The sequence below is a fragment of the Vicia villosa genome, linkage group LG5 (genome assembly GCF_029867415.1).
Source record: "Vicia villosa cultivar HV-30 ecotype Madison, WI linkage group LG5, Vvil1.0, whole genome shotgun sequence".
Taxonomy (NCBI): Eukaryota; Viridiplantae; Streptophyta; class Magnoliopsida; order Fabales; family Fabaceae; genus Vicia; species Vicia villosa.
In genome coordinates this window covers 84,864,173-84,867,633 of record NC_081184.1, presented here as the reverse complement: position 1 = coordinate 84,867,633, position 3,461 = coordinate 84,864,173, and the positions used below count along the sequence as shown (strand labels likewise).

General features: G+C 36.6%; 1 long non-coding RNA gene across 1 annotated transcript; it reads left to right on the top strand.

Moving 5' to 3' along the window:
- The first annotated feature begins 2,099 nt into the window (after positions 1–2,099).
- Positions 2,100–2,581, top strand: LOC131606810 (uncharacterized). Its single transcript, XR_009285055.1, has 3 exons — positions 2,100–2,176; positions 2,268–2,363; positions 2,449–2,581. It is a non-coding gene; the product is annotated as an uncharacterized LOC131606810 (long non-coding RNA).
- Positions 2,582–3,461: the final 880 nt, after the last annotated feature.

Genomic DNA, 3,461 nt, shown 5'->3' with positions numbered 1-3,461 from the left:
AAAACCCGCATATCCATACAAAAAAGGGCGTTTGGGATATGCACGCTTGGAGGATAAAATTGTAAGTAAATAGAAATGCGTTTTAATTAATTGTCTAAATGTGTTTTATTTGACGATTTTATCATTTGTGTCAATGCATAGTTAGAGGAGACTAAAAGTGAGGAAACCTCACTTCCTGTACATGTGTCGTGGAGGGAAGCTCGTGTGGGCAAGAATCAAGCTGTCGATCCCGAAGTTCAGAGAGTTTTTACTGAATGTGTAAGTATAATACTGTGTCTTTAATTAAATCAAATGTTTTTTAATATATAAATGATCTTTTAATGTAAATGAATTATAGGAGACCTTGTCGCAATCAGCATCCACCGGTGAGGGGAGCGTACTTAGTAGAGCACTAGATGCTCCTGAGTATCCCGGTCGGGTGAGGGGTAAGGGTCATGGTGTGACTCCAACCTCTTTTTACAAGAGTCCTAGGAGAAGAAATCCTACCAATGAAGAAGTGTTGCAAAAGTTGCAGGAATTGCAAGCACAAGTCTCTGAATTGCAAAGAGATAAAGAGATGTATATGAGAGAAAAGTGCAACACTTCATCGGTGAAAGAAACTAGTGATAAGGCTAGTATCAACTATCAAAGGAAATTTCCCGAGGTAATTATAATTTTTTTCCTTTTAAATTTTTCTATTTTATTAATGATAATGACTTTATATTTACTATTGGTTTAGGGCATTTCATCTTGCCAACTATACTTATCGGAACCGAATTATCGACTAGTTGGCAAGGGAAAAGTGCACAACACTTTGGGAGATTTACTTCACCATATACCGCTCCCGGATGGACACCTGAAAGTATCGGTGGATGTTGTAGTAGATCATGATGCGATGCTACCGGTACCTGACATGGTCTCAGAGACGACATTGCTGCGAGATGCAATAGGATCATTTGTTGCATGGCCCTTGGAGCTCATTACCATTAGTGATGAGGTATATTGAAAACGATTATGAATCATTTAGTTTTCGAATGTCAATTCTAAACCTTTTATTAATTATTTTTTACATTTTAATTTTAGACTGCTCCTATAAAACCCGCAATTAAGGGTAAAGGGATTTTACAGGAGGAGGAGTCTGTTGCATCACTAAAAGAGATACATTTAAAGTGTTAATAATTAATCTGAATCTAAATCTGCATGATTTTATATATTACCTAACTTATATGATTTTTAGGCATCCGCTCGGGAGTCACAACAAGTGACGCAGCAAGTTCGTACCGTACCACCCACTGGTCCTCCGAAGCAAGCGGCAAAAAAAGGCGGTGCTTTTGTGCCTCGATACCGGTCGACGCTCGCAACAATGGTTGATATGTCCGATTTGAAAGATGGTGCTTTACGTGAAATCGATATGGATGAAAGTGTCTTCGGTATTGAATTCAAGTCACTTATTACAATTGATGACTTGGAGGAGATTTTTAGGCATGATCAACTAGGCGTCAGTAACATGCACTCATACATCCGGTAATATTCACTCATCCGATATATTATTTAATTAGTCCCACAATATAATTTATTTACACATTTCAATGAAAATAATCTAATGTTTATTATGTTTTTATTTAAGGTTGTTGTATGACAGAGTGTTGCGCGGGAATCCATTGTCTAACAGATTCCGTTTCTTGTCTTCCGCCCATTGCAGCGGAATGGCAATTGCTTCGGAACCGGAATCAGTTAGACAGCGCTTAGTCGATAGATTCATGTCCACCGGCAATACAGATAGTCTGCATCTTTGGGCGTATAATACCCGACCAGTAGGGTTAGTTTCTCATTCTTTGTTCATCTAATCTCTGTTTCTTTTGTGTATAGCAAAATTTTCATATAACCTATTGTTTTAATTTATAGAGCACACTGGTTGCTGCTTGCTATCAACCCTATAAGGGAAGTCTTGCATTATCTGAATTCGGTAAATGGTGAATGGACCAATTATCCGGCTATGAAGGACATCGTTGATTTGTAAGTGGGATCGTTCTAAATATATATTCGTGTATATTTATATATTTACTTATTTGTGGGATTGATTTAAACATATGCTTTTATATATTTGTTAATTAGATCAATACAAGTGTTCCGAAGTCAACGGGACGCACAGGTATCCCGAACTAAATCTAACAACATTACTTGGATCCAAGTGCAGGTACATTATTTTTCACAATTTTGCTTATAATATATTTATGCTACTTGATAAAACAAGACAACTATAGAATCTTATTTGTTTTTCTATGTAGTGTCCGCAACAGCGAAACAGTTACGATTGCGGATACTTTGTATTGAGGTTTATGAAAGAAATCCTTCAGGCAAATCAATTAGAGATTCCGCTCACGGTATGAATTTATAACTTAAGATAATTTCATATAATTTATTACATTTAACTAAATATATCATTCATATTATGTTTTTGTTTTGTAGTACCTTGACGAATTCCGTGCTGCTGGGTACCCGAGACTTAAGTTAGAAGAAATAAAAGAGGATTTGTGTCAATTTTATATTAAGCAATTTTTCATGTAGGATTTGTGTCGATTTGAACTATAATATTATCGATGTAATGATGTATATATATAATTTTGGATATTATAATGGTATTATATTAGTATATATATTGTCTTACTGATGGCTGAAATAATATCGTCGAAAATAAATTACAGGTCGAAAATATTACAGGTTGAAAACATATTACAGGTCGAAAATATTACAGGTCGACTGGGAGGATTAAATTACAGGCTGCACATTAAAATACCTCATTTAGAAACGACAGCGCTTTTAAAAAGCGCTCTTAAAGGTCCCCCTACTAAAGCGCTTCTTAGTAAAAGCGCTGCCAAAGATTAGTAAAAAAGCATAAAAAATAAAAAAAAACGCAACATACGAAAGCGCTTTTAGAAAAGCGCTCTTATAGGGGGGCTATCAGAGCGTTTTTTCCAGAAAAAGCGCTCTCATAGTGGGGGCTATCAGAGCACTTTGCTGGAAAAAGCGCTCTTAAAGGGGGGTCTACAAGAGCGCTTTTTCCAGGAAAGCCCTCTTATAGGGGGGCCTACCAGAGCGCTTTTTCCAGAAAAGCGCTCTTATAGGGGGGGCCTATATACCAGAGCTCTTTCTGAAGCGCTTTTGTTACCTACGCCAGCGCTGCCTTTCACAGCGCTTTTAAGCGCTTTTAAAGCCCATAAAAAGCGCTTTTAAAGCCCTTCCGTGTTGTAGTGAATTTTTACTTTTGGTGCCAAAACCCTTTGGATTTATTGTCAGGGTAAATATTTTGTATCCGGGCGAGTACCCCTTGTACTCTATTAATGTTTAATAGTATTCCATTGCTTATAAAAAAAAAACTACATACTTATCCTCTGTCAAACCATAAATCCTATCGCTTGGAAATACTAAAATTTGATCCAAATATCACATAGACCTTACATTCCTTGATAAACATAGAATGT